Consider the following 9868-nt stretch of genomic DNA (forward strand, 5'->3'; position numbering starts at 1 on the left):
ATTATTCAGAATTAGTTCAGAATTCTCCGTTCCAAATGACAAATTCTCTGCTCATTGCTTAACCTTGAGACTGGATCATGACCATGATCCAGTGGTGCGGAAGACCAGAGGAAAGAAGGTGTCATTCATGCTGATGGAGTGTCCTGACAGCAATGGCAAATTGTACACAGTTCCTTGAGCAACAATAATTGAGCATAGTTTCCCCTAAAGAATACACGGTTTAGTGAAACATTTTCTGCCAGTTTGCTTGATTTTTTATAAGTAGGCAAGTTGATAATCTCTCTTCTGAGAATTTTATCTCTGTTAATAAAACAAATGTAAATCAGTGCACTGTGTAATTGTACATTTTCACCACAGTAAAATCATCCAGTAGCAAACAACCAGGCTGTTCCCACAGCCTTTCCCACCCTTATCTTTTCCTTTTCCCACACCCATAATGCTGTGAAGATGTGAAAGGCAGCGTTATTAATCATTTTCAGCTGTGCCATGTACCTTTGGTCTCTGAAATCTCTTTCTCAGGCTCCTGCCTGAGATCTACAGCAGCAGACAGTGGGAAGATGATAGGAAGTGAAAGGTCTTATTAGATAAATGTAGCATTACATCACATGCAGTGATGAAGTTCAAATTTAATGTTAATTCTAGGAGTCTTCATATGGAACTCACCCCCAAATCATTCACTCCACAGGCACAATCACAGGAGGCTCCAGTTTTTCTTGACTTTTTCCCAGTGTCTATTTCCTGGTTCCTTCTCACAAAGACTTTGGGAGACATCAAATAACCAGCAGTCAATGAGCACACTGCCATCATAGGATCGTGAGATGAGATTTCCTGCTGTGACTGCTGATGGGAGCAAAGATCAAGTATGGATACAACTGAACAGACACAAAGCTAGTTATCTAGACTATTGATTCTAGTGGTAATTGCGTACACTAAATCTCCTAATTGAAAAAAACCAAAGCAATGTCAAGACTTCAAGTGTTACACAGCCTCCACAGGCTGCTCTGTGCATCTTATACATGCTGGTGCCAGCTCCAGTCCTTTACATGGAAAGCAGCTGAAAAACTACCTGCCAAGGATCCAGATAACTACACTGCACCCTAGGTGCCCTACTCCCCCACTGCTTCTACCACAAACACAACAAAAGAAAAATATAGGGTCATCTAACATATTGCAGTACCCCCTCTTTTAACTCTGCACAAATCATTTGGAAAGGACTGAAAATCAAGACAAGGAATAGGAGATGAGAACCAAGGAAAGAGACAGCAAAGGAATGGTCCTAAGAAGCCATACAAATTATCAACATGGAATAGAACGGCATTTTTGCTAAAGGAGTGAGTGCAGCAAACAAGGCTCCAAGATTAGAGCAAGTTGTTGAGAGCAGGAACTTCAGAAACAAAGTACCAGATTTGAGTTCACCTTTGGTACTTACCAATTGGATTCACCTAGGAAAATTATTTAACCTCTCTGGGTCTCAGCTTCAAAAAATGAATAATATCACTTAGTCTCTTAAATGCCTGTGATGACTAAGCTGATTGACATATTTAACTGCCTGGCACATAGAATACACTAGGCTAACATCAAAATGATGTCACTTGGAGGTCTGAAACAGAACCTTTGAATACATGCAAAATGTCTTAACATTGGCAGCTATATGCACTAAATTAATGCTATTGTTCTCCTCCAAGAACAAATGAAGGGTAGAACGGGAAAGAGAAAATAGAAAAGAAGCCTATTTTACTCTCTTCATTCAGAGTAACACATGTTTCTAGTCTGGAGGGAAAGATTTTGACACATCATGACATATAGTTGCTGTCAGAAATGAAAAACAACCTTGCTGTAAATCAGTTTTTAATTTGTGTTTTTGAAAAATTGGAACCATGCTTTAAAATTCTGCAATTATTCACTAGTGAGGATGTGATTACAGGGACAGAATGCATTCCCTTTCCTCAGAGGCAGCAACTCCCCCAAAGAGAGCAAATAGCTCCCTTCTCCATGATGAAGATGTGGGGCTGTGTAGCCTCTTCCTGAACCAAGCATCCAGAGAAGCTTCTGTCCAAGGAGTCATTTCTAGGGCATTAAAGCAGTCACAGCTATTGCCGCTCTTGGCAGCATCCTGTGCTGCATATGCTCAAACAGTTGCTTCTACCATCACATTATTCTACCACTCAGTTCATATCCCTGGATGATGGTAATGAAAATAAAACAGGAATTGAAAGGGGACGGTGTAATGGATGAGAATTCATCAAATGTTGTTAAATTTTCGATTTTTCAGTGTTGATACCAGTATCAATAACAGGAAGAAATGAGAAAGAAGTTTCTGGGGAGGTCCCTCACTAGCAAGGTGTAGGAAGCTTGAATTGCAGCCCAGAAACTCAGAAGGACAAAATGGAGGAGAGGCTTTATGATTAAAGATGCTGCGTAACCCTGCTCAGAAAAGCCAGGCCACCTGAAAGACAAATGCCTCGAGAAACCAAATGGGTGTGAAAAGGCCCTGCATATTCATATCTGTTTCCAAGGAAATGTCCATGAATTTTCAAACATCTCAAAGGGAACCCCCAAAATTACAGCCCACATTCTAAGAGATCATAATAATAACAGCCATCATTTATCAAGTCTTTACCATGCTTTTAGCATAAGAGAGCTAAATCAGTCTTCAACATAGCTGTATGATAAAACATGACTGGGGTCTCGGGAGAGCACACTGATATTCAGAAGATCAAAGCATTCAGAACACCTGCTCAGGTAAGGGCTCATGACTATTCCCTTAAGGCTGCCTCCATGTTGTCACTGACCTGACCACTCTAGGAGAAAGTTAAAACTTGTTTCTTCCTTCCCTTCTTACTGTCTTTGGAAAAGTAATGCACAAACATACATAGAAATTCTCCTAAGGAAAATGCTATTTTACAATTAAATTTGTTACAATAAAATGCAAGGCTGGGGAGGCTTTTCTTGTAAGTAATTTAGATGATGTATAGCTTCCCACAGTGTGCCTTATTTTTAATGAGCTATTATGAGATATTACACAAATTAAAAGTTATCAATGCCCTGTGAGTAATCAAAAAAGTACTTTGATTATTTAATAAGTCATTTATAACTTCAAGAGATGTAAGAAGGTAATTTTTTTCCGGTTTCTTGAACTTTGCATACTTAGAGAATTTTAAGATCACACAGTTTACATCATAAAATGCCAAAATGTGAGTCACTATAATGTACACTCATTTGTTATATGTTGACCGCTATCTTATCTTCATTTCTTTATGCCTGGCATACCACATGCCCAAAGTCAAGGGATGAGTGCTCAGAACACCAGCTGCCCCACCTAGAAGGTGACTTAATGAAGAGAACTGCATATTCAGCTGAAAATAAAACTGCCCAGTCATAAAAATGCCTCCATTGTTTCATATTAGCTAGTCTTCACTTCTTCATGTGAAAAAATTACAGACAACATACTCAGATATTTGGAATAACTAAAGGCCCTTTTGTGTGTCTTTGCAATCTGCCAGAACATTCAAAGTCCTTCAGAGTTCCCATTGTTGCATGTACTAGCCAGATAATGCTAGTGAACTTACCTAGAAAAACCAATCAACAAAGAAATCTCAATTCTCATTCTGCAGTTTTTCTGCAGACAGGTTTATATATCTTGGAAAAAAGTGGCCAAGAATCCCCAAGCACAGGTATTCCTCAGTCTTTAGCCACCACTTAAAACAACATTCAGAAAGCAAGCACTAAATCTGTCCCAGCTCTCCCAAGTGCCCCAGGAATAAGATCTGCTTCCTCATCATAGTTCATACTCCAGGTATGTTAAGCTTTGGTTGGATACCATCCCCTCCTTAAATTTATCAGGTTTTCATCCTTAGAAACTCAGCTCAGAATCTATATCAGGAGGGGAATGGGACTTGAACGCAGGCATTTTGAAGGGGAAAGTAAGTGTTGCAATCAGCATCTCAACCATTAGACCAAGTACTCAATCCTCATCACTCATTTTTCTTCCTGTGCTGCCTACCTCTGACCATACCAAGAGCTTGCCTTTTTCTTTGTTGTCTTCTAATGTGCATTTTTATCCATTTAAATAATCATGTATTTCTATTTACATATCAAAATAGCAACTATTTTATAAATAAATGTGGTATACAATGCATACCACAGGTTGATTTATGCTTTATAATATGTACCATGATATAAGATACGTTGTTTATGTTTAAACAATATGTCTCAACTTGGTACCATTAACTATCAAAAGATCAATAATGGGCTTTGCTTCTGGCCAAGAGTAAAAGGGAATGGATTTATGGTTTAACTTGAAACAAAACAAAAAATGTGCATAAAATACATAAACAATAGTTTTGCAAAAGCACTGAAGAACATCAGGGACAGTGAAAGCCAGTGAATCCTGATAGAAAAGAAACAAGCAAAGTAAGCCCTAAAATTGTCCCATCTTACAGCCTGAAATTGGATGGCTGTGGCACAGCGAAAGAGGGCCCCTCATGGAGTCTAGTAGACTCCCTGAGTCTTAGAAATCAGGGAGTCAAAAGAGGCAAGGGTTTGCAGAAAAGGATGCCAGATAGGAGACAGCGTCACAGACAGGGAAGTCTAAATTCTCAGATGTTAATCTCACATGTTATTCATGTGAGAAAACAAATGCACCTGCACCCCCACATTAACGATGAAGAACATTAATAGAGAAATAGCCTTATCTGGTACTCAACAAGGTAAAATTCCCCATGCCTGGTAAGTAACCAAAAGTTACAAGATGTAAAACAACCAGAACCCACAATGGGCAAAGAGGTTCTAGAGAAACCAAACAACTGAACTTACTCTAAAATTGTCACAAATGTTACAAATAATAGCCAAGGAAGACAAAATGGTTTTCATGACAGTATTAGTTATATTCAAAAAGTTGAAAACATGAAATATATTAATAATAACCAAATAAAACCCTTAGGGGTAAAATTAGTGTGTGATATATTGATTTTTCTATTGCCGCATCACAAATTATGACAAACTCAGAAAATTAAGACAATATCCATTAAATAATGTAACCAGATTTGAGTCTGAGAGAACTTAGCTAAAGTCTAATATTAGAGTATTACAATATTTAAATCATGTTACTTGCTGATCTAGTTTCTTGGTAAAACCTGAAAAATAATTAATTTATTAATAATTAATCCTTAAAAATAATTAATTTCCAAGCTCATTCCAGTAGCTTAGTCAAGTTCAGGTCTGTGTAAATATGAATTTGAAGTCCTCATTCTCTTTCTGTTCATAATATATATATGTATATACATATATATAAAATACATATATATTAAAAATTGGGGACTGATAGCTCATTATAGTCATAATTTTAGCAATTACGGTGAAAATTCCTAGGGAGTCATCTTAGACTTCTGTCTACCACATGTGAGATAAAAATATACTAGATGATGCTGAAGTAATATACATTACAAAATGAAATCTTAGTGAACTTAAGTAGCAATAGAAAATATTGAAACACATACCAAAAAAATAGACAGTAAGAAAGCAAAACTACAAGACAGTGAACCCCAGAACAATTTCAAGGGAAGAAAGGAAGATTTGAAGGAATAATGCCTGATAATTTGCAAATATGAAAATTATAAATCCACAGTAGCAAGAATATCAATAAATGCTAAACACAGGAAACACAAAGAAATCTATACCAAGGCACATCATAATGAAATCTCCCAAAACCAACAGCAAAAAGAAAATCTCAAATGCAGAGAGATAAATGCAATATTCATGGGGACAAAAATGAGAGCAATTTTCTTGTTGGAAACTATGTAAATGCAAACAGTGCAGCAACATGCTCAAAATGCACACGCACAGTCAACTTGGAATAGTAAGACTAGCAAAAAAATATTTTCAAAACGTGGGCAATGACTCCAAGAGGAAGCAGTAAAGTATTTCATAACATCCCAAGGTTCAGAGTGTGACAAGAACAGTGATCAAAAAAAAGGGAAATTGCTGCACAAACAACTTCTGACTTCAGAGGCTGTTTATACCTGCTCTACCCATCCCAGAAATATGAATCGTTCCTGTCCCATTGCTTCTTTTTCCTCTTAACTCAGTTCCAAATTATAGATTTTTAAAAACACATGATTTGCACTATTTGAATTGTATCCAAGAAGCTTAACTCTGAAAGTTTAGAAATTTAATAAACATTCCTGCCTTTGCAAAGGAAAACACAGAGAACTTTCAAATGGACACAATTAATCTACAATGTTTCATATCTACCAAAAATATATACTAGGAACTTCTTGGTATATACTTTCCTAGATTAGTTGTAAGTGTCCCTATGTCCCCCAAAACACACTGTGTCTGGGACATATTGCATTCTGTTCATATCCATTGGTATGTCAGCCTCCTCTTCCCAGGGAAACAACTGTATCTTGTTCATTGTATGACCTAATATTTAGTATTTATGACTTAATAGGTGTCATATGTACGTATATGTTCATAGAATTGACTTCATTTTTCCATTCATTCACTCAATATATATTTATTATGTCTTTTTTTTATATTATTTTTATTGGAAAGTCAGATATACAGACAGGAGGAGACACAGAGAGGAATATCATTCAGATGCTGATTCACTCTCTAAGTGGCCAAAACAGCTAGAACCAGGAACCAGGAGATTCTCCCAAGTGTCTCACGCAGGTGCAGGGTCCCAAGGCTTTGGGCCATCCTTGACTGCTTGCCCAAGCCACAAGCAGGGAGCAGGATGGGAAGCAGGCTGCCAGGATTAGAACCAGTGCCCCTATGGGATCCTGGTGCATGCAAGGCGAGGACTTTAGCTGCTAGGTTACCACACCGGGCCTTATTATGTCTTTCTACATCAATTTGCCAATGAATATTCTGCAAACCTAAAGAAAAGCATTGAGGAAAAAAGATCCAAATTCACTAGCCTTGTGCATTTTGTTTTCTGATGGCAAGCAGAAGAAAAAAATCTAGTGAATAATTTGCCATAAGCAAATTGAAACAGGGCAGAGATAGAGCCAGAAAGCTGCTCAACTAGATAGGATAGACAGGAAAGACCTCTTTGAAAGAAGAACACTTAGAGTTCCGAATGAAGTGAGAGAAGGAGCCAGGTGGCAAGCTGCAGTGAAGGAAATACTAAGTGGGAAGGTTCTGAACCAAGAGCCTCTTGCTTGAGGAAAAGAAGTCACTGTGGTGAATCAGAGTAAACAGGGAGTGAGGAGGGTAAAAGGAAAGGGGTTTGAAAAAGCAGCAGAGATGCCTGTTAGTTTTCACTGTACCTTTGAAATACCTGGGAAGCTATGAAAATCAGAGACACGCAGCTTCCAAATGCAGAAATTTGATTTCACTCAGTCTGGGGTTCTACCCAAGAGGCAGCAATTTTCCAAAGTCTCCTAGCTTATACTCAAAAGGAGACATGTTTGAAACCTACATCTGGAGGGCTTCGTACTAAATGGGATGAAAAGCCAAGGTATGTTTGAGTAAGACAGTCAAGTGCTGTGATCTACAGTTTCAAGAAATCACTCTAGTTTCTGGATGGAGTAAGACAGCTAGAGAGTGGTCTTGGGGAGGTTCCCACAACTGTTGGGTAGAAGAGTAGAGGGATTCAGACTATGATAGTAGAGCTGGATGTAGCAAGCAATACTCACATTTACAAAATACTTTAAACATAAGGTCAATCAAATGCTGATTGAGTATGGGATATAAAGTATTCAATCATGATTTTAAAATGATGACTTAGTTCTGCATCCTTACAACCAGATAGAAGATATTAATAAGATGGAAATCATTGTCAGGGGAAGTGGGACAGAATAATAAGTTCAGAGGGCGAAATCAGAATATAAAGTAACTATGAATGGAGCAGGCATTTTGGCCAAACTGTTGAGATATCCACGTCCCAGGTCAGATTTGTGAGTACTAAGCTTGGCTCCACTCCCAATTCTAGCTTCCTTCTAGTGCACAACCTGGGAGGCAGCAGGTGATGGCTCAAATGGCTAAGCCCTTGGCACCCATATGGAAGATTTGGATTGAGTTTCTGGCTGCAGGTATGAACTTGGCTCAGCCCCAGCATTGCTGGCATTTGAACAGTGTTAAAGCAGATGACAGCAAATAGGAGTGTTTCTCTTTCTCCTCAAATACATTTGTTAAGTGAAATTTTTCATATTTAACTTACTTTTGTTTATACAAAGGGAACAAGTTTCATGCATACTGCAGCACAGATTTAGGTGAATGGTGTTAATCCCCACTCTACCCTCTCTTTTGTCTGTGTTCCCCATCCATTCTCACTGATTCATATTAGTGGGTTTTTTTTTTAATTATTTTTACAGTGGTGTACTTTAAGTTTACTTCTCAATCACAGGCTTAACACTCTATTAGGTGAGGAATTCAACAACTAACAAGTTGACAAGTATAGACAAATGCTCTAAATAATAATCAAATCTCAAAATGTCAGTCTCACTTGTAGAGGTTCCATTTCTTGTACCCTGTGTATTAGTAACTGCAGACCAAGAAAAACATGATGATACTTGTCTTTTAGGACTGGTTTCTCTCACTAAACATAATGGCTTTCAGTTGCACTCATTTTATTACAAAAACAGGATTTTGTTCTTTTTATGGCTGAGTAGAATTCCATAGTGTATATATAGCACAGTTTCTTTACCTAGCAGTCATCTGTTGATACGTTAATTCCATATGTTAGCTATTGTGAACTGAGCCACCATAGACATGGCTGCATAAACAACTCTCTTGCTGCTTTCATTCCATTTGAGTAAATTCCCAGGAGTGAAGATGGCTGGGTCATAGAGTAGATCTATCTTAGATCTCTGAGGAATCTCTGAAAAGTTCTGCAAATCTACAAAACTACTGGCATTAACACTTTTTTATATCTGTCTTTTTTTTTTTTGCCTAACTCATATGTTTTTATTCTAATGCTTATATTGTTTAAACCCCAAATTGCTTTGCATCTCTTTTGTGAAACCTAAGTTCAAGCTCTGTGTCATCAGTAATAGTGTCACTATATATAACTGTACCTGTTCAGGAATGTTAAAAATCTGAGGAGAGACACATCTAACTATCCTACAACTCTTGTAGAATGCATTACAAAAATAACTACAAGGAAAATCTGAACTCTGATCAATGTATTCCTAGGTGCAAGCTGGCAATGAGAATTTGGTTTGGCCAACTTCCTAAGAAGGGATGGCCCATAAAGCTTTTAAGATTAGACCAGCTGAATTTCAAGAAGTGCCCACTCCTTGCCATCAGCACTCTTGCATATAAAATGATCGCCTGACATAGTTCACAAAAATCAGATTGTATTTCTTTACTTGCATATTTTATGCAGATACTCATTTATGTTCCTTTCACAAAGAAAAATTTTTTATTCCAATGTTAAGGGAGAGTTTAGCTCCTGACCTGCAGTCATTTAGTACACAATTATCAGGTTTCTATAAAGCAATAAAAAAAGTGTAAGTTTTTATACTAGCTTCTTTTCCATTGTGAATTAGTTTGGCATATATATTTGAAAATATACTTCTCTGAAAAACATTTTAAAATAGCTCCTTTTCTTAAATCTAAGATGTCACTAGAATACAAACATTATATCACTCATTTATTTTTAGAAAAGATACATTATTTAAATTGAGACTTTTTTCCTTTTTTCTTTATTATTATTATTGCTTATTATCATTTTATGATACAGTTCCATAGGCTCCTGGCATTTCCCTTATCACAGCCCCAATTCCCTCCCCTCACCTAGTTCCTCTATTTCATTACTAAAGTATAGTTCTGTATACACAGTCATATGTCCATCATTGTGGGCATGGACAATGGCAGAGAATCCAGCATCCTATTGTCAAGATAGAGTAAACAGCTTCAT

This window comes from Ochotona curzoniae, unplaced genomic scaffold (assembly GCF_017591425.1).
Source record: "Ochotona curzoniae isolate NIBS_2020 unplaced genomic scaffold, NIBS_Ocur_1.0 contig_3819, whole genome shotgun sequence".
Classification (NCBI taxonomy): Eukaryota; Metazoa; Chordata; class Mammalia; order Lagomorpha; family Ochotonidae; genus Ochotona; species Ochotona curzoniae.